The sequence below is a fragment of the Colobus angolensis genome, unplaced genomic scaffold (assembly GCF_000951035.1).
Source record: "Colobus angolensis palliatus isolate OR3802 unplaced genomic scaffold, Cang.pa_1.0 Scaffold112, whole genome shotgun sequence".
NCBI classification, from domain to species: domain Eukaryota; kingdom Metazoa; phylum Chordata; class Mammalia; order Primates; family Cercopithecidae; genus Colobus; species Colobus angolensis.
Genome location: NW_012112253.1, coordinates 666,109 through 688,014, shown reverse-complemented (window position 1 = coordinate 688,014; position 21,906 = coordinate 666,109). Strand labels below are relative to the sequence as shown.

Genomic DNA, 21,906 nt, shown 5'->3' with positions numbered 1-21,906 from the left:
ATATTTGGTGACCAAATAAATTGGACTTTTTTTAAGCCACATGATTAGCAATAGAATTAATACAAAGCTACCTGCCAGGTTAAAAAATTTAAGCTACCTAACTAGCCATGTTGGTAAATAAATACCCAAATTAAATATTCTAAATGTCTGGTATAATCTAGACAAAACACTCTCAATCATTCTGATATTAGAAACATGACAGATGTTGACAATTTATGTATCTATTCCCTAATCTTAGAAAAACCATTAAAAGATGAGATGATCCATGAAATACTACTTAAGCAATGAGAATGAACTGGCTGAGAGTCAGAGTAAAGCCTTCTCCTCTCTTACCTTATATGCTGGACTAGCCACAGACTCCCTCCCTTACCATCTCAGGTGAAACTACTTCTTAGAAATGAAAGCATCCTAGAGTTAAATCTAAAGCTGAAAAAATATTTAACTGAGAGGCTTGAATACAAAACACAGTACTTCATTTTGATCTTTAAAACATACTTCAAATATTTTAGCATTTTTTAAAAGTTCTGAAGCAATCATTAGGCCATCTCCCTGGCAACTTCCATACTTACATAATAAAAATTAGCCTTTAAAGATTTCTGCTTAGCTTTTACTGAAATGAAGTAGTCAAGTACTCCTGATTCCCCACATATACATACAAAAGCTGCCCTAAGTATCCATCAGGGAACAGTCATTGGTAGAGACTGATTCTAAATCCTATTCCCTAGAATCTCTTCTTTTGGCATGCAGTTCCATGTCTCAAGAATATGTATACCTCAGATCTCCTTAAAAACGTCTTTAGCTATGTCTTGAGAATTAACAGAATCAGCAAAGATGATAATTTCTTTTTGTGGAAGGTAGAAAGTCCAGTGGAACATAGGAAATCAAAAATATTAACTTCTGCTATTTTAAGTACTTCCTTGTAACAAAAATTCCCTAAACAATCTGGGATATTAAAATAACTCAGATTAACAAATCACTTTATACTTTTGCTACTGGATGTTAGAAAAGTCATTCATTTGGCTAATTTTGGAATTAAACCTTGTATAATTTTCATGCTTATATCCCCTTTTTAGGAATTACACTAATGTCCTAAGTTTACTTTCAGTGCATTTTCAGAAGCAACAACAAAATATGGCAGCAGAAATGTGATCACATGAATTAGATGCCTAAATTTCAATCTAGCAAACTCTATGTAAAGGTTTTAGAAAGAGAAATCTTTTTTATAGAGTGCTAAAATTAAGACCCAGATATGTAAACACACCAAAAGGTTCCTTTGTTTTTAAATTCCTGAGTCAAACGATTAATAAGATATTGTGTAAATTTTTAAAAGCTCTTCTAGAAAATCTGAGGTGTAACAAACATTGTTTGTATAAGTTTCAAAGCCCATCCACATTTGTCACACACAAACACACAGAAAGCCCAAAGAGTTAATTACGCCTAAGTGCTTCAGGGTAATAATGTCGCCTTTATACCGTTCACACTCTTAAGGTACACAGGTTGGCTTTCTAGTAGGAAATAAAATCAAATTATTTTCTGAAACTCATAAATCTCAGGCCAATAATTTACCTTTCTCTACCAAATTGATGTCAGATCGATAACTCAAAAGATCTTTCTGATGCTGGTAGAAGAAAGGTGATAGGAAAGAATAAGGGGGAAAACAGTAAATTGTGGTTTAATTAAAAAGGAAAGTCGTTCAGAATTAACAAGCAATTAACAAGGAACTGGGGAATTCCTATGAGAGTAAGGAAGGAAGGGTAGCTACAAAAAGGTCTCAAAGCCTCAGAGCAGAGTAAATGGCATAGTATACCAAAAGATAATGAAAAACACAGAAACACACTGTATAAAGAGAAAGTGGGAAAATACGTTCCTGGGTAGAGAAGTTATAAAATGTTAAGGATCAGGCACGGGTAATGTTTTTATCTTTCCTGGGCAACTGGAGGTGGGGGGGTTAGGAAAGGTTGCATTCCCAGGCAACCACCCTGAAAATAAACCACTGCTTAATGAGGTAGGGGCCAGGAATAAACAGTGGGGGAGGGGAGGGCTGGCTCATTACCTTTATAGACGATGCTAGTCAGATCAGAGGCACTGTGCCTTCTGCTTCTCTGATAGGTGGGCAGACCCCTTCCTGCTTTCGCGTCTTCTTCAGCCAGCTCAAACCTAGAAAAACAGAAACCAGTGAGTGGTGTAGTGCCTCAGGGGTGAGGAGGAGGGGGCTCTGAAGGGGGAGCTCAGGAAAGGGGCTGGAGAGTGGCAAGAGCAGGCAAGAAAAAGCAGAGATTTTCCTCCCTCCTTCCTCAGCCAGCCCTCTTCCCCTCGGGAGAGGTAAAGGACTTTACCTGTCTCCTCAGCTGCTGCTTCTCTTCCTCCTTTCAGCCTCCTCTACACTCACCAACTTCTCCATTGAAGAAATACCCAGGCAGGGCCGGACCCTGGCGTTTCTGAACCTCCTCGGTGCCTCACGGCCCCAGCCCGGCGAGCATCCGAACAGACGAGCAGGCAGGAGGTGGCGATCCGGGCCGCCGGGCAGCCTTGGGGCAGGGGTGCAGGGAGGCAGGGAGGAAGTCCCGGCTCGGGTGGGGGGGCAGTCCCGGTCCAGGGCTCGGAGCAGGGGGCTGCCGCGCTCCGGGCCGGAGGCTTCCAGCTACGGAGGGACCCAGGAGGTCTCGGGACGGCGAGGTCCCAGGTCATACGGGGCCCGAAGTGCCAGTCGTCGGGTCTCCGGATAGGGGGCTTTCGGGATGCACTTTGCACTGGGCCACCCCCGCCCCCTCCCTCCAGCACTTTGGGGTCACTGGGATGGGACCAAGCCTTCAGCAACCAATCAGCGGCCGCAGTGAAGCCTGAGCCTGGAGCCGTAAACCAAGTCCGGGATGGGTGGGGGTGGGGGGAGTGGGGGCGACTTGGTTGGTTGGTTGCTTCCTTCTCTCCTCCTTACCCCCAGCAGCCCCCACCCTCTGCCTGCCGTAAAGTTGCCTCTACATTCGCGACAGTTAAGGGAGGCGTGCCGAACGAGGCAGGGATTCGTCTCCGATTGGTCTCACTCACTTCCCCCTACAACTTCCCCGTGGTGGCTTCCGAGGCTCCGCCCCTGGCGGAGGGACTCAAAGCCGTTGCTAAGAGACACTATACCCCGAACGTGGTCTCTGCGCATGCGGAGGGAGGGGCCAGCTTGTACTTTCCTTGAACTACGGTGGCCCAGAGGGAGCATTTGTGTTTCCTCGAATGGCGGTGTGAAGAGTGTTCGCCTGAGCCAGATCCCAAGCAGGTAACCGGGAGCGGCCGCTGAGCTGGCAGCAGGGGAGGCACGAGTGCGGCCAAATGAGGGACTGGTTCAGGGCTTAAGGTTGGGAGGGCGGCAGGCCCCAGGAAGCAAGGAAAGGGGTGCCCTGTCTCTCCGCCCCTGTTCAACGCTTCTCAGACGCAAATGCCCGTTCTTGGCGCGGCTCTTGGTCCCTGAGACCCCGGTAGCTTCCAGGCTGGCAATGCCTCTCCTAGAATGGAAGAAGGGCCTCTCTTTGGGATGGCGATGCCGGTCCAAGGACTTTCCTGAAAAGATAGCAACGTTGGCGGGTTCCTGTGAATGAATGGAGAGGGGGCGTGGAGAGAATGCGAGATAAACTGATCAAGGCATGTTAATTAAGCACTTTATATTCATCTAGCAAGTGTTTACTGGCCACAGTTCTAGTCCTTGGGGAGACAACAGTGAACAAGACAGTGATTTCGGGGAGGGATGGGTTATATGAGGAAAATCAAGCAGAATGGTGGGATCGATTTTGACCAGGACATGATGGGCTATATAAGATAGGTAGTGCTATGTATCGTGTGAATATCTGTCCCCTCCAAAACTCATGTTGAAATTTAATCCCCAATGTGACAGTACTGAGAGGTAGAGTCTTTAAGAGGTGGTTGGATCATGAGGGTTCTGTCTTCATGAGTGGATTAATCTATTCATGGGTTAATGGGTTATCATGGAGGTAGAACTAGTGGCTTTTTAAGGAGAGACTTGACAACACGTGAACCTGCTCAGCCCCCGACCACGTGATACTTTGCAGCGCTGCCTCCTGACACCAGATGTAGTCCGTCAGTCTTAGACTTCCCAGCCTCCAAAACTGTAGACAATAAATTACTTTTCTTTATAAATTACCGAGTTTTAGAAATTATTTTATAAGCAAAAGGAAACGAACTAAGAAAGATAGGAAAGGTCTCTGAGGAAGTGACATTTGAGCAGCGATCTAAATGACAAATAGCCACCCATGCCAAGGTCTAGGGAAAGGCATTTTGCCAGCAGAGAGAATTAGAAATGCAAAGCCTCTGATGCCAGAATATGCTTTGCTCTTTACAGGAACTGCCAGAAAGAAGGCTAGGGTAGCTGAAGCAGAGTGGTGGGAAAATGACTGGTAATGAGACTAGGGGGTGGGGCATAGAGGTAAGAATGACTGGTAATGAGACTGGGGCGTGGGGCCTAAAGGTGAGAAGACGCCAAGAGTCAGATCTTGAAGGGCCTTTGTAAGCCTTGTTTAGGAGTTTGGACTCTATCCTAAGGAAAGTGGATTGGTTTTTCAGAAGGAAGTGGGTGTAGGGTGGGCCAGGATACAACCACTTTGGAAGGGATCGGTTGCAGTTATCCAGGGTAGAAGTGCAGTAGTGGCAGTGAAGATAGATTCAGCTATTTTATTTTTGTCCCTTTGTACCTCCCAGCAATCATATTTCATAATTTCAACTTTATAAATTTCCATTTCTCCTTGAAATTGGTAGCTGAATTATAATTAGAAACAACTTATTCAGGACTATTAAATGGTATCAATTTTTAGTAGCTTTCGGTCTTTCAATTCTACCATGATTTCTCCCTGTTTTTTTTTTTTTTCTTAACAGCAGGACTCCAATGTAAAAAATAAAAGCGGTATTTTATTAGTATTGTTTAATGAAATGTATAGGAAGCCATTGTTTCAGATTAAACTCCTGCACTAGGCTCAACAGACCAGGCCAAATCAGAATGGAGTTGCTGGTGCTAGCTGCCACATAATCAAACAACTTAGAAATGGGCCAGTTGTCAAAAAATCCGGAAGATTCACAGCAAGGAGTCAAGGGGGCCTGGCTTACCTGCCAGCGTGATAAAAAAGTCTGTCTTCCATTTTGTCTCTATAAGGAAAGTAACTTTGAAATGACCAGTCTGTCTTTTATTCTCTTTTTGCTTCTTCAACCCTCTTCAGCCCACCTCTGCTCAGCTAATCAGAACACCTTTTCTAAATTTTCAGTTGAGATGCTGCCAGATTCATGAATTGCTAATAAAAGCCAATTACATCTTTAAATTTGTTCAAATTTTGTTTTTGTTTTTGAGACAGAGTCTCACTCTATTGCCTAGGCTGGAGTACAGTGGTGCGATCTTGGCTCACTGCAACCTCCACCTCCCAAGTTCAACCAGTTCTCCTGCCCCAGCCTCCCCAGTATCTGGGACTACAGGTGTGCTCCACCACACCCAGCTAATTTTTGTATTTTTAGTGGAGGTGGGGTTTTACCAGGTTGGCCAGGCTGGTCTCGAACCTCTGACCTCAGGTGATCCACCCACCTCGGCCTCCCAGAGTGCTGGGATTACAGGTGTGAGCCACTGTGCCCAGCCCCAAATTTTGTTTTTTAACAGTTCACATATAATATACACGTTCAGTTTTATAACATTTACTAATTATAGACTCAAGAAGTTTTGAACTCCAAAAAGAAGGAAAAAGAGGCAGAGAGAGGTGAATAAATATATAAATTGTTGTGGAGAATATATTCATTCTTATAGCAGACTCAGCACCCATGGAATTCATATGGTGTGTTTGCTAAATGATGGTTAAGTAGAGAGATGGAGGCCTAAGAACTTGTTGGTGAAGAGCCTAGAAACAGAGTAGTCTCCTAATTCCTAGTTCTTTGTATTTCTGGCCATTTGTTTTTCGTTTAAAATCCTGCCTTCGAGTTAAACAACCATTTTTCAAATGATTGAAATACATGATTATATCATAACCAAGTAAAATCATGTTGTCAAAGTTTCACAGAATGTGCTACTAGATAATTTTAAATTGCTTTATTGAATTGGTGCTATCAGATTTGCTAATTTTTATAACTTTTTGTTGATTTGTTTTTTATCCTCTGGTGTTGAAACAAACTTTTCATTGATGTAAAAACAGTTTAGATTGTGGAATATTTTTAACAAGTTAATATTGATTAGGTTTTAACAGATATACTTCATTTCCCATTCACTCAGTTAACCATACAAAACTCACAAAAATGGGAACATCTTACAACATATAAGTGAAATAATTTGGGGTAAGTAGGAAGCTTAATTCATGAAACCCTGAGTCAATCAGAATTGAGTTTATTTCTTGAGTAGAAAAAGACTTTATCACTGGAAAAATGCCCCAGCCCCACTGCAGCAATTCTGATTTAGCTGGTCTCCAGGGAGTCGAAGGCTCATGGATTTTTCCTAATGATCCAGTGATGTCAGTGTCAAGGTCAGATTCCAAGGTCAAGGACCACTGCCCAGGAGGCTGTGTCCTGGCCCGTAAAGCACTTGGTGGTGGAGAGAACGAGCAGTTTATGCTCTAGTTGGCAGTAGGCACTGTTCTGGGCCTGCAGGTGGTGTCTGGGGATCTTGGTGTAATAAAGAGGGCCACCAGAAAGACAGATATAGCACAGTTTGGAGCCCATCTTCTGCCTTGTTAGCCCAACTTAGTTCAGCTGTACCTGGCAGAAAAGGAGATGGGGCTGGGTAGACAAATTGTATTTCAGACCTTAGTCATCACAGCAAAAAGAATGCTGAAAGAAAGGAAGCTAACTGGAGGCTTTTGAGTTCCTTATAGTTCTTGCCCTGATAATTTAAGGGATTTTGGTCTTCCAGGGTAGTTTTAATTTGTACTCTACCACAACCATTTTAAGATGGTACTTCAATGTGTGTTGCTTCTGTCAAGTACGTTGTCAGATGTATAATACGGTAAAGACTGAATGAGCTCAGAACTTAATCACTCCTATGGATACTACTGTTTATAGTTTTTTGATACTACATTTTTATTATAATTTAAAATTCAGAACTTAAAATATTACATGGTATTTTTAAAGTTTTTTGAGATCAAAACGGTACTAAAATATACTTTGGTACTGATTTTAGGATTGAGACATATACACTACTAAATTAATCTTCAGCTAGGAATGTATCCCACAAATACAAGTACCTACTGTGTATCAAATGCTGTGCTAGGAGCTGGGGAAGAACCAAGCAGACAAGTCTTGACAGAATTTACAGTCTAGTAAATCATACAAATCATTGCACAGATTGTTAAAGTGTAATTGTGACACATTCTGTAAGACAAGGCACCAGAACTGGAAGACAGAATATCACCAGAGGACCTACCCCTGCCAAAGAAAGTCATATTGAAGTCTAAAACAAAAGGGAAAGTGGGCGGAAGGAGAAACATTGTGTCAAGGCTCAGAGGCTGGAAGGAACCTTTCAAGGTTAATAAATAAAGACATACCGGCCTCCTCCTACTTGGGTTCTATAGGTGTTTTCACATATAAGCCAGTTAATTTTTGCAAATTTTTGAGTATGCTACTATCTGAGGTAGATAGATAATCTCATTTTATCTATTGAAAAATCACATCTTGTCTGCGTACAGAATTTAGGAGTTCAGTAAAATCTGGACAGTATCCCATCTATAGACAGTTCCTAAACACTACCCTGCCACTGGTGGCGGGTTTGTGGGGGCAGATGGAAAAGGGACAAGACAGACTGGAAAAGGGGAAGACTAAGGAAAACCTTTCTGTGAAATATTTCATTCTGAAGTACCACTTAAAACACACAGTCATAATTTAGCAACCAAGTGTAGAAAAGTATCATTCATATTGATACATTAGAGAGTTTCCATTTATTTTAAAAAATGCTTAGCATTAGCATAATATGATAAAAACCTAAGGAGCTCAGATTCCTCATCAATAAATCAAGTAGATTGCACAGTGGTTCTCAAAGTATAGTCCCTGGTTCAATTCTTGGGCCCTCCCCAGACCCACTAAATCAGAATCTCTGGAAGTGGGCCCAGCCATTTGTGTTGTAATAAGCCTTCCAGGGAATTCTGATGCTGCAGTTTGAGAATTATCTCTAAATTATCTCTGAGATTTTTTTCTAGTATGAACACGTTATGATTCTAATGTCCAGCATTAATCTGTGCTATGTTTAAAAAAAAAAAAAAAAGGGTTTTCTTTGGAGTGGTCACATAATAGGGAAAGACTCTGTTGCCAGTAGGCCAGGTCAGGTTCTTCTCTGCACAAAAGAATTTGAAAGGGAGACCACAGTGAAAATGTAGGTTTGTTGCAGAGTGCAAGTACACACTCAAAAGAGGAGCGTGGATATGCTCAAAAGAGGCATGTAATGTGGTCCGGGCTCACTATACAGATAGGCATGATGAAGGCACAAAGTATTCTATAATAAAAGGAGAAGGTTTACAGGAAATGGGTGGGCAGTTCCCCGAATAAGGGTGCCACCCTTTTCTTGACTAAATGTGGTTAATCTGGAACTGTCATGGCTTCAGGTACGTGGCAGGGAGTGGGAGGTTTCCCCAGGGAAGTTTTATGGTAATAGGGGCATAGTGCAGCCAAGAGTATGCATTCGGTCAAGTTTTTGGCCATCTTGGATTTAACCAATTGCAGCAGGCTTCCTCCTTGTTACATTCTTATCTGTGTCTGCTCCCCAGGTAGCCCTTTCCTATTGGCATAGCTGCTGGCATTCACCTATGCAGGCTTTTAGCTTGCGTATCTATTTAGCTTGCAGCTTGATTTTTCAGCCCGTTTTTTGTTAGAAAAGAAATGATTTGGGGGCTACTTTTTATTAAAAGGGAAGCTTTGCTGAGGACTCTCTTATCCTCACTATCTGTCTAAATAATTTCTAGCTCCTGTATCATCAGGCTGTTACCAGTATATCACTTTGACAGAAAAATGCTTTTAAGCATTAAGTCTTTTATCTATAAGTTGATTGCCAGGGTTTTCCTTCATGCCAAAAAAGTCTGGCCTGTTTCAGAGTCCTAAGACAAGAGTTTAATAGGAAGACAATTTACAAACGTGACAGAATTTGTGTTCTCACTGTCTCAGAAGTAACCTGGAAACTTGTTAGAAATACAAATTATTGGGCCCCACCCCAGAACTATGTTATGGGAAACTCCTAGGTAGGGCCCTGCAGTCTGCTTTCATAAACCTGTCAAGTGCATAGCACAGTTTGAGCACCATTGTTTTGAGGAAAGGGCCAGTAACCACCAGCACCCGCTTTAGCCCTGAAGGTAAGGAGAGCTGGCAGTTGCTGGAGCTTGAAAGTCTAGCCTGCCTTCCGCCCCTCCTACTCCAAATCTCCTGGAGCCTGTTGGGGCACTGAGGAGGGTGAAGAATGGAACTGAAGGGAAGATACTGGCACACGGCATGCTGTTGGAAGATATCTACCCCACTTCTTTTAGTAGGGGAGGGAGGTGCTCTTGTCTAACCAGACCCATTTTATTTTTTTCTGTCAAAATTCATGCAGTTTTGATTGGTGGAGGGAACCAGAATCTTGGAAGACAGCCTTGGTTTGGAGTGCCTCAACGTCTGCTTCAAGTGTCACTGCATCTTCATTAATGGAGCAAAATAGATTAAGTATCCTCTTGGGCTGTGGTCAGATTTAAACCTATTGTTGAATTAGGGAAAGGCCCACTATTGACTTTCCAGTCTATTAGTCTATATAGTAGCCACATCATATTAAGAAAACTAGTAATTTTTTTACTTTTAATATTGACCATGAAAATAGATTTTTTTTTATATTCTGAATTTAAACATAGACTTTATCTAAAGAAAACGTCCTAAAAAGTAGTGGCATTTTTTGTCACATAAAAACAAAGATTAAATTACTAGAAGCTTGTTCTTTGATAATTTCAAAATTAAGTGATGGGAGAATGTTTTCTAATGAGGAGACAGTGTACTTAGACGTTCTTCGTATTTCAGCTGAGTGCAGTGGCATGCGCCTGTGGTTCAGCTACTGGAGAGACTGAGGCAGGAGGATCATTTGAGCTCAGGAATTTGAAGCTGTAGTGTGCTATGCTTGCACTTTTGTGAATAGCCACCACTATCCAGCCTGGGCAACATAGTGAGACCCTGTCTCTAAATATTCTGTAAGAAAATACTCTTAACATTTTTAGATACCGTTCTGTTCAGTTTTAGGTCTAGAGACCTTTAAAATCAAAATTCAAGTATATTTTATTTATATTTTAATTGATACTAATGAAATCCTATACATATTAATGCTAGGAATCAAAAGACTGATGTCTGAAATTTTTTTATTAAACTATTTTGAGATGATTATGGATTCATAAACAGTGAATAATAATATAAAAGAATTAATACAGAGAGATACTATATAGTCTTTACCCACTTTGCCCTAATGGTAGCATCTTACAAAACAATCGTGTAATATCACAGCCAGGATATTGACACCAACACAATCCACCAGCTTATTCAGATTTCCCGTTTTACTTTTATTCATTTATGTGTGTGTATAGTTAATTCTGTGCAACTTTATCATGTATGTAGGGTAGCGTGTCCTCCACCAGTTCCATCATCACAAGTATCCCTTACGTCACCCCTTATAGTCCTTCCCACCAAGTGAGAGTGGCCTCCCTAACAGCTGGCAGGCACTACTCTCTTCTCCATTCTTTAATGTCATCATTTCAAGAGTGGAATCACGCAGTATACAGCCTTCTGAGATTGGCTTTTTTCCCCTCAATATACTTCTCTTGAGAACCATCCAAGTTGTTGCGTGTATCAATCGTGCTTTCATTTTTTATTGCTGAGTAGTATTTCATGGTATGGATGGACCACAGGTTGTTTAACCATTCATTTACTGAAGGACATCAGGTACAGGTTTTTATGTGAATAAGTCTCCATTTTTCTAGAGTAAATGCCCAGGTGCACAGTTGCTGGGTCATATGACAGTTGCATATTTAGTTTTTAAAGATAACCACAAATTGTTTTCCAAAGAGGATGTGCAATTTTACATTCTCACCAGCAGTGTAAGAGATGTCTAGTTTTTCAGCATCCTTCCCAGCATTTGGAATCATTTTTAGCTCTTCTTGTAGTGGTAGTTCACTGTAGTTTTAATTCTTATTTCTGTAATGTCTAATATGGTTCAGTATCTTTCTGTGTGATTATTTGCCATCTTTATATCCTCTTCGGTGAAATGTCTGTGATCCATTTTGTAATTCAACTTTTTGTTTTTAATGTTGAGTTTTGGGAGTCCTTTGTATATTCTAGGTACTAGTCATGTGCTTTGCAAATGTTTTTCTTTAAGTCTGTAGCTTGTCTTCTCATCTTCTTAGGGTATTTTGCAGAGCAAGTTTTAAATTTTGCTGAGTTCCGGTTTATCAGTTTTTACATTTGTCGATCATGCTTTTATGGTCAAGTCTGAGAATGCTTTGACTAGCCTCAGATCCCTAAGATTTTTCCTACACTTTTTTTCTAAAAGCTTAAATTTTACAGCCATGAGCCATTTAGGGTTAATTTTTGTAAAAGGTTGGAATTATTTTAGAGAAAGCAAAATCAAGGTCATAGTCACCTTTATTCACAGTGCCTTTAATGTTGATGAACTGTTGATGCCTGAGGAGGAACAGTGGATAGTTGATTTTTCATAAGGAGCTTGCTGGGTTTGGTACAGCCACTAAAAGTACAGTCAGCCCTCCATATCCACAGATTCCATTCCAGTGGGTTCTGCTCCCCTGGATTCAACCAACCCCAGATCGAAAGTATTTAGGGAATTGGGGGAAATTTTTGGCTACAGGATGGTGTGCTGACTGCCAGGGGAACCAGCCCTGTGCTCAGAGTTGGCACTGAACATGTATGGATTTTTTCTTCTTGTCATTATTTCCTAAACTATACAGTGTAACAAATATTTACATAGTGTTTACAATGTACAGTGTCAAATATTTTAAGTAATCTTGAGATCATTTAAAATACCTACGAGGATGTGTATAGATTATATGCAAATACTATACCATTTTATATATGGGACTTGAGCATCTGTAGATTTTGGTATGCTTAGAGGGTCCTGGAACAAATCTCCCATGGATCCTGAGGGACAACTGCTCTTTGTTTTGTTCAGAAACTCACAATTCCAGAAAACCATGTCACTGACAGTAGCACTACCAACAACATTTGATCCCACAAGATTCATGATCATTAACCAAAATCAGAGACCCCCGAAGGTCTGATTACCATGCTGGCCTATTGATTCTGTGGCTTACATGGAACTATAGTCGGCCCTCTGGATCCGCGGGTTCCACATCCACAGATTCAACCAACCTCAGATAAAAAAAAAATTAAGAAAAAATAAAAAATAACAATATGATAAAAATAGTACAAATCAAAACAATATGGTGTAACAACTATTTACACATTACTTACATTGTGTTAGATATTATAAGTAATATAGAGATGATTTAAAGTATATGGCAGGATGTGCACAGGTTATATGCAAATATTATGCCATTTTTTGCCAGGGAGTTGAGCATCCATGGATTTTGGTATCCTTGGTGGGTCTTGGAGCCAATCCCCCACAGGTACCGAGGGGTGACTATGTAATTTTAAAAATTCAGTCAAATGGTTGTCCTGATTCACCTTTCAACCTGTAGTTGCTGAGTATCTTTTGAAAAAAATAATCTTAGTTTATATTGGGAAATTGCATAGTAATTGACCTTGATTTTAGATCTTGCGTAGCGTGTGAAAATGATTCTGAGCACTGATATTGTTTTACAGTGTGAACAGTTAAGCTGTATAAGTTACTACTTAATTTGAGGTCCAACATTGAACTCTTGTCCTGGGCTTTTGGAGTACCAGTGGAAGTTTGAAGAGTGCCGTGGTGGAGTGGTGAAGGGCACAGGCTCTGATATTAGATTTTCTGGCTTCATATCCTCACTCTGCCCCTCAAGCTCGGTCACATAACATCTCTCTGTCTTAGTTTTCTTATCTGTAAAATGGGTACGATAATTAAGTACCCCCCCCAATAAAGTTGTTGTGAAACTCACTTAGAGCAGTATCTGGTACATAGTAGGTACTCAATAAAATTTAATGATTCGTATTCCTAACACAGCAATTTTGGTGAAGATGGGTAGAAAGTATGTTATTTTATGTTAATAAACACATGGTTTTATTAGACATATAATGCAAAATTCAAATAGTTTACAGAACTTAATTAATAGAGGCTTCAGACAAATTTTATAGTTAATATGGGTCACCCTTAGGCCACGTGGTGTGGGATTTCAGCTCCTCTGCCAAGAGAAAACACTTAAGAGAAGCACTGCCCCTTCACTTACCTAGTAAGACTGGCCCAATTGTTTGTTTCCTCTCCAGGCTAGAAAAATCTCTCATTTATCATATATAGATGGCCTCAAAGCCTGTCAGCATCCCGTGCACCCTTCCTCAGACACTTGGGTTTGTTTGTGTCTCTTAAAAGCTTGTTGTCTGAAGAGTACACATTCCCCCAGGCCAGCATGATAATGCAGAATGAGATGTGCAAACCTCAGAGCATCCACTTCAGAAGAAACTGTGGTCAGTTAAATCCCCTAGTTTGTTTTCTTAAGGATTTATCTTTTCCTTTAATACCACAATTGATTTTAAAAACACACACAAACTGCAATTTTCAATTCCAGTGGGCTACCCACAGACATTTATTTTAAAGACAGTGTAATTAAGAGGAGTTTATGCCTGATCACAATAGAAAACAGCCTAGCACCTATTGTCATCATTCATTCATTAGCTGCCTGGCCCCTTGGCATTTGTGACCTGTATTACTAAGATGAATATATTTTGATTTCCATCTAAGATTCCAGGCTCATCTCCTTTAAGCCTATTATTTCCTATGGGACTAAATATATGGCCTTTTGTCCTGGGTTCCTGAAGCAGCTCAAGAACAGCTTCAGAGCATTAAAGGTCAAAGGCAGTCTTTTGTTATTTATAATAAACACCTTTCACACACCCCACCTTATGTTAATGAGGTGATTTTTTTGGACCATCTAGATGGCTACAGGATGGAGTGCTGGCTGTGGGGAGGGAGCCAGCCCTTTGTTCAGAGTTGGAACTTCCAGCCCTACCCCCAGTCTCAGGAAGAGGAGAGGGACTTGAGGTTGAGTTTATCACCAAGGGCCAGTGATTTAATCAACCTTGCCTAAGTAAGGAAGCCTCCGTAAAAATCCAGAAGTGTTATCAGTTGATGGGTGTCCAGGTTCTTGGCTTCTTAAACAAAGAAAGCACAAACAAAGCAAGGAAAGACACATAAAACACACAAACAAAGCAAAGAAAGAATGAAGCAACAAACGCAGAGATTTATTGAAAACGAAAGTACACCCCACAGGGTGGGAGTGGGCCAAGCTTAAGAGCCCCCTTACAGAATTTTCTGGCGTTTACATACCCTCTAGAGGTTTCCATTGATTACTTGGTGTACCCCCTATGTAAATGAAGAGGGTAAAGTCAAGTCACTTACTGTACGTGCTATGTAAATGGAGAGGATACTTCATAGGTGAAGTGTTTCCATTTGATTTAGTTCTCAGAAGTCAGCGTGAATTAGCCTTATGTCCCTGCCTCCAGACCCTATTTTGCTTCATTCCCCCCCAGAAAGATGTGATCCCCATAAATCTTTATGGAGGCAGAGAGACCGATGATCTGTCTTCTGTAACTGCTTCAGGCTGGCTTGGGGCATAGTCCCTACCTATTGGGAATCACGGAACTCTCGCCCCCCTCTGTCTAGTGGAGGCAGGGTAGCTTCTTGATGACCAGGAGTAGTGTCTGGAACTGGCTGGAACCTTTGTTGCATGATCATCTGAAGCTTGATGGTTTCTAGGCGAGAGGAAATGAATTTAGTTAAAAGATTTGATGGTAACTTCAGGGAGTGGATACCTATGCTGTCAGGAATGTTTTTTAGAGATTTGTAGGAGAAAAACAAAACCTAGTCTGTTCTAGGATCTATGTGTTTCCTTAATGTCTTAAAGCAAGCGACTCCATTTTGGTTTGATTTGGTTTGGTTTGTTGGGGCCTAGTGCATGAGTTCAGTCCAAAACAATGGCCTCCCATAATTTTGTTTTAAAAAATTCCCCCTTTTGGTCACATTCTCACTTAGGTGTGACCAAAACTTAGGGCCTTAGCACCTCTCTCGGTTACCTTCATTTTGGGTTTCTGGTCTCAGGGGATTCATAGGATATGGTGTCCTCATGTTCACACATTTCTTTCAGCTCTTGTCATTCCAGTGGAAGACAGACCATTTGACATTCTAGAGATGGCTGTGTGCAAGCATTTAAAACCTTTAAGAGAATATAGTGCACAAGGGAAACTATTATTGTTGTTGTTGTTGTTGTTGTTATTATTATTTTGAGACAGAGTTTTGCTCTTTTCGCCCAGGCTAGAGTGCAGTGGTACGATCTTGGCTGACTGCAACCTCCGCCTCCCGGGTTCAAGTGATTCTGCCATCTCAGCCTCCTGAGTAGCTGGGATTACGGGTGTGTGCCACCACACCTGGCTAATTTTGTATTTTTAGTAGAGACAGGGTTTAATCATGTTGGCCAGGCTGGTCTCAAACTCCTGACTTCAGGTGATCTGCCTGCCTCGGCCTCCCAAAGTGCTGGGATTACAGGTATGAGCCACTATGCCTGACCAAGACCATTGTTATGACTATCGGGAGAATAATGCCAAGAGTTTGGAGTATGCTTCTTACCCGGGGTTCCCATAAACCAAACCACCTAGAATCAAATAGATCAAAGAATGAGCTAAAGAGCCTACTCATTTAACCAAGCAGTCTTTTTGTTAATGCCCTACAATGAATCTCTATACTTTTCATTTGATGTATTTCTCCATAGGCCACAAGTGCCAGCAGCTCCTCTGTTCAACCATTTCTATCATAACTTTAACAAGGGAATTTAAAGTCTGTTGTGTAACTGTAGCCTTTACAGAAGAATCTGTTATACAGCCTATCATGAGGGAAGCATTTCTAATTATTGCTTCTTTTGCAATGGAAAAGGGCCATGGAAAAAGGACCTAACAAATGATTCCCTTCTAGAGGATTGAATGCCTCCTAGCAATGTTCTCTTTAACTCGTGATATGGGTTAAGAGGAGTGAACCAATGTTCTGTTTCTGACTGATTATGAGGCAGTGTGTGTACCATTAAAGTTTCTCACCTGCATTGGACCTTCATATTTTATCTGTCAAAGTATAAGGTTATTCATATATGAGACTGGCAGCAACCTTCACAAATAAAAGTGTACCCCATAAGTGCATATAACAGACCCCCTTTTCATTTCTGTTGTTCTTAGAGGCATAAACAAAAATATTCAAAGATAAGAGTTTCATAATAGTAGAAGTCTTGATCTGTGATCTTGGGAAAAGCTGTTCACATCAAGGATGCCATGTTCTTCTGGGGAGAGACTTCCTGGGTTAGCTTTATCTTAAGGGTTCCTGTGGGTGTACAGCTCCAAGAGTGTGGAGGGACCCTCCTCAGCTGTGAGATTATGAACCCAAAGTTCAGGGTTCCAAAATTTTGCTGCAATGCAGATGGCAAGGGCAATCTTTCTCTGATGTTCTCAGAAGATCTAATCTTTAGGTTCTAGATTGTGAAGGGGTTGATTGTCCTCAGCGAACCATCAAAAACTTTCTCTACGTGGTGAAAATACACCGTGGTATAATGACTTAGTTTTATAACATGAGCCTTCTTGCGTAGGAGAGCTTTTATACAACCAGAAAACATGCATTGAAAATAACAATTGAGGCCGGGCGCGGTGGCTCAAGCCTGTAATCCCAGCACTTTGGGAGGCCGAGACGGGCGAATCATGAGGTCAGGAGATCGAGACCATCCTGGCTAACCCGGTGAAACCCCATCTCTACTAAAAATACAAAAACTAGCCGGGTGAGGTGGCGGGCACCTGTAGTCCCAGCTACTCAGAGGCTGAGGCAGGAGAATGGCATGAACCCGGGAGGCGGAGCTTGCAGTGAGCTGAGATCCGGCCACTGCACTCCAGTCCGGGCGACAGAGCGAGACTCTGCCTCAAAAAAAAAAAAAAAAAAAAAAAGAAAATAACAATTGAATGAAATCCATCAGGTGACCAAATGTACCTGAAGCTTTGATTGTTTTCCTAGGAATATGGGCCCAAACATTGGTTATAAACTATTTCAGTAATTTGTAAGTCACCACACCAGTATATTCAGTTTGGATCATTTTAGCTTTTCTGTGATGAGACATCAAATGCAGAACTTTTAATAATAAAAGCTTTAAGGACTTGGAAAGGACAAGGTGACCATCCTGGTTCTCAGTGAGTCCATGCTTAATTAATATTAGACTTATATCCTCTTGAATGCCAGTTGTTTCTCCAAATTAGCTGCATAGCACTAGTAACTGATGGGTTATCATAAGGTAATTTGACTTAGATCGTGGAGTTCATTCAAAATGTATATCTAAACAATTTTAGTATTAGCTGGTTTAACATGAAAATCTGACAAAAAGTATTTTCTTATTTAGTTCATTCTTGTTCTACTTGTGTTAGCTGCTTTATACAAGGAAATTTGGTTATTTCTGTTTTTTAACCCTTTAAACTAGGCAAAAATGTACATTCTCATGCTTTCTTACGGTCTTTTACGAACAACACCTTTCACTTTTCTTACACACCTTGCATGTAAAACTGTTTCTTCAGTAGTCTCAGTTACATGTTACAATGTTAACTCTTAGTGACTTTTACTTTTGGTGAAAACCTTGATAAGTTTGGGGTTTTAATTAAGTTCTAGGTGTGGAGGAGCCTAGAACCCAGAAAGAAATGCAGATAAAGTCTGACTCTTTCTAGCGTCTAACTCCATGTGTCCCAGGCCCTACCTAGCTGTAAAACAGGCAAATTGTACAGTTAAGAGTCATAGTGGCATTTACAAGGCATTTAGGGGGCCTAATCACCGTTAAATTGTACAACATTTCTTGCATAAATTCTTTTTCATAAATTCTTTCATGACTCACACAGACCATCTATTACATGCTTGGACTTTCTGACTTGTCCTAAACATCCCTCTTTTAAACTAGCAGTTATTTTACTTTAGGACAAGAATTTATCATACAAGATCCTTTCTTATATAAAACCTTCTTTGCATAGCTAGAGGGCATGGCTAATTCACATGTCCCCAAGATTTATCTAGAATCTAATGCTCCAGAGTAAATTAAGGAATTTTTAAAAGTCAAAGAAGCAGTTTGTGACCTTAAAGCATTTAGCAAACCTAATATCTGACCTGCATAATTTAGACCGAATGTTTATATTTGTGAAGATATTTTTATTTTACCAATACTCTTTAAGACTGTCTTTATTTCCCAGAGATTACTTAAGTCACATGAACTAAATGAAAGGCATTACACTTTTTACTTTTCTGACAAAATATTTGATTTAAGCTCTTAATTAACCAGTTAATTAAAGCTCTTTTATATTATACACACAACACATATAAATACACAGGTAGAACATAAAGGATTCATTCCCTGAGTTAGGAATTGAACCCTAAACTGGGCCACCATTGTGAAAAGAGAAAGTATAGCCACATAGTTACAAGGTCAAGCTCCCAAGGACATGACTGACCAATTTGCTGGGCCATCTTGAATAGTGGGCTTTTGGGGCCCTACACACACAGTTTATCCTAAGGTACCCCTCTTTATGACAGAACAACACAGGAAGACACACAAAGCACACCAGATTCACTACAGCTTACAACCAGCCTCAGAATTCCTTTTGTATTAATTAAAACTTTATAGAGGAGATAAACAGTGACATTTACCTTTCATTTAACCAGTTTGCATAGAGAGAGAGAGAGGCCAGAGTCTAACTACTAAGAAATTCTTACCCTTTTGATGGCATGCCAGATTTCTGGGCTCTTTCTCCCTAAGCAACCCTAGTGACCCTAGTCAACTGTAATGCAAACAAACACATTCCCTTGAGTTAAGAATATTCACAAATGGTTTACAAATTTTGGAGAAATTAGGCAGAGTGAGAAATATGACTCAAATTCTATTTACAAAAGTATAATCAAGACACTTAAAGTATCAGGAAGCCTAAACTCCAAAAAAGTTAGTTTAAGATTAAAAAGCTGGTGTGCTCCATTAATTCCTGTAGTCCCAACAAAGGTAGCCTAGGAATTCCAGATGAATGGGACAAATGATGACTTTCTAGAAACCCATAGGAAACAAAATACCCACAGAACCAAATAAAAGCCTTCCACTTAGGAACTTTAAAAAATCCTGGTTTTATATATATGCATACACGAGCAAAGCTCAGAGGAGAATAAACAGCAAACAAATGAAAACTAGAAGCACAAAGAAACAGAAAACCAACTATAAATTTTCCTATTGAATCTATCCTGGAGGCTACAGTGTTACCCAGGGCCCCAAAAAACCCACATAATGAATATTTGGTTACTGTTACACAATTCAGTTTCCTTAAGTTCACTAATATCATTATACATCCTGTGCAATCAAGAAACTCACCTAGGCACATGACCAATAAGTACTTCAGTGCCAGCACTATCCATGCAAAACAGTAAACATAATGTGAAGCAATGCATGTATGTATGTGAAATTTGGCTCCACACTAAATCCGGCTTCAGGCTTAACTATATTAAAGAATTGCCAAACTGCTAATGCTTTTTTAAAAAATTTATTTTTATTTTTGAGGCACTGTCTCCCTCCATCACCAGGCTGGAGTGCAGTGGTGTGATCTTGGCTCACTGCAACCTCCACCTCCTGGGCTCAAGCAATTCTCCTGCCTCAGCCTCCCGAGTAGCTGGGACTACAGGTGCGGGCCACCACACCTAGCTAGTTTTTGTATTTTCAGTAGAGACAGAGTTTTACCATTTTGGCCAGGATGGTCTCAATCTCCTGACCTTGTGATCTGCCCACCTCGACCTTCAAAGGTTCTGGGATTACAGGCGTGAGCCATTGAACCTGGCTGCATTTCTTTACAATACTTACTTTATTTTAATCAAGACTAAGAGCTTTAACTGAAAACATTAATTAGCCAAATGTCTCCAATTCTCTATCAGGTTTTAAAGAATATTTTATTATCTAAACCTTTTCCACATCTTTCTCCACTACTTACTGGTTTCTTACTACGGTATTTCATAAATAACCTTTTCAAATCTGTAATCTGAACTAACTTTTAGATAACTTCTGAATTAGACAAAATTATTACTTTTCTCACTAGTAATATAAACTTTTCGGCACATATTATCTACAAAATTATGTGTTAACTAGAATTCTTATCCTTAGTAACCTAAAACTTGTGTGAAACCCCAAAAAGCAAGAAATCCTGAACCATCAGATGTGGGCATTTATAGATAAGAACAGTTCCACAATTTAGAAACATACTTCCCCATATCACAACCCTTTCTTTATTGGAAATGACCCAGATATTAAATAAGCATCAAAAATAACTCAAAGCATTTAATTTACACAAAAAGTTTACCTAAAACATTTATCCCATTCACTGTACTCAGTTCTTTCAGTTTTAACAAGGGTGACATCAGACATCAATCATGGTATGTAAAATGAACATTGGTTTAGTCCAGAAAGGTGGGACCACTCTAAGCGGGGTGGGGAGGGGGGCTTCCAGGTCACAGGTAGGTGAGAGACAAACAGTTGCATTATCTTGAGTTTCTGATTAGCCTTTCTAAAGGAGGCAATCAGATACGCATTTATCTCAATGAGCAGAGGGATGACTGAGTAAAATGGGACGCACATTTGCCCTAAGCAATTCCCAGCTTGAATGTTCCCTTTAGCTTAGTGATTTTGGGGGCCCAAGATATTTTCCTTTCACAGATTTCTCTGATTTGTCAAAAAAAAAAAAAAAAGTCACGCAAACCAAGATAATTTTGTTTTGGCTGGGTTTATAGTTTTATAATCTTCTATGCCAAACGCTGACATCTCAAAATATCTAGCAAAGACAAACATAAAACCAGACAAAAAATGTATGCTGACAGTTCTGAAGGCATTTGTTTTTATTTTACCAGTAATTTTAAAGCCAGCTTGTTTAGTAAAATTATACTTAAGTCACGTGAACTTAAAAATTGCTTAGACTTAGTTAATTTATGAGCACTCTTATAAGTCAGTTTGGTAAACACAGCATATAACAACAAATGTACATACAAATAAACACATCTAGACGTGTATACACATACATGAACCAAGATCCAATAGCTTGGAACCCTAGCCATGAGATAGCAATACAAGCTCACCAGTTTACTTTGTTTGCCGCAATAAATAATCCCATGAAGGCTGTGAACCAAAATTTTGAGTAAAGCATTTTCCATGGCAGTTTGATTTTTAAACGCCAAACCTCCCCAGACCCCAGAGGACACTGGGGCCAAACAGTTCCAAACAAGAGCACCACACATTAACCAGGCCCCCTACTTAGAACGGCAGCACAAAAGCCTGAATACATGCAACACCATCCCACTTTCCCATTCAACAGCAAACTCCAGATTCCAAACAATATTGGGGCCAAACAGTATTGCAACTGCGAGAGAAAGTTCTAAGGAGAGTTTAGTACTAGACCTCAGAACCTCTGCCAAGGGCATCCCCTTTGTAGAGATTGAGGTCCAGAGGATCCCCGTGAGGTGTTCCCCTTTGGAGTCCAATCTTAGAGTATCAGACATCTCTGACCTTAGGTGGGCACTGGTGCTGCTTTGTATACTTTTCCTCCAGAGGCAATGGCTTGCTGTGAGCTTTCCTTTGATACCTGGGTGTAATCCCCAACTTTCAGCATCTGTATAATTTGATAAGACCACGTTTTCCCATGCTTCTCATTCCACTAGAGTGACAGCCATGAACTGTAATGATAGGATGTGGAGCCTGAGTGGGCTTCTTTTGTCCT

General features: G+C 40.5%; 2 protein-coding genes across 3 annotated transcripts in view; one reads left to right on the top strand and one right to left on the bottom strand.

The window, feature by feature from the left end:
• ASB7 (ankyrin repeat and SOCS box containing 7) overlaps positions 1-2,926 on the bottom strand; it is a 47,358-nt gene extending 44,432 nt beyond the window's left edge. The window contains exons 1-2 of the mRNA XM_011957469.1: positions 2,337-2,926; positions 2,054-2,157 (exon numbers count right to left, since the gene is read on the bottom strand). The gene's annotated coding sequence lies outside the window, so the exon portion shown is untranslated. The remainder of the gene's footprint in view (positions 1-2,053; positions 2,158-2,336) is intronic.
• Positions 2,927-3,141: 215 nt separating this feature from the next.
• The window catches only part of LINS (lines homolog (Drosophila)), a 28,892-nt gene continuing 10,127 nt past the window's right edge, over positions 3,142-21,906 (top strand). Inside the window, exons 1-2 of one of the 2 annotated variants that reach the window (XM_011957456.1) lie at positions 3,199-3,261; positions 20,540-20,653. The gene's annotated coding sequence lies outside the window, so the exon portion shown is untranslated. Of the gene's footprint in view, positions 3,262-20,539; positions 20,654-21,906 lie in introns of both variants that reach the window. The other variant, XM_011957449.1, reaches the window with a different exon arrangement.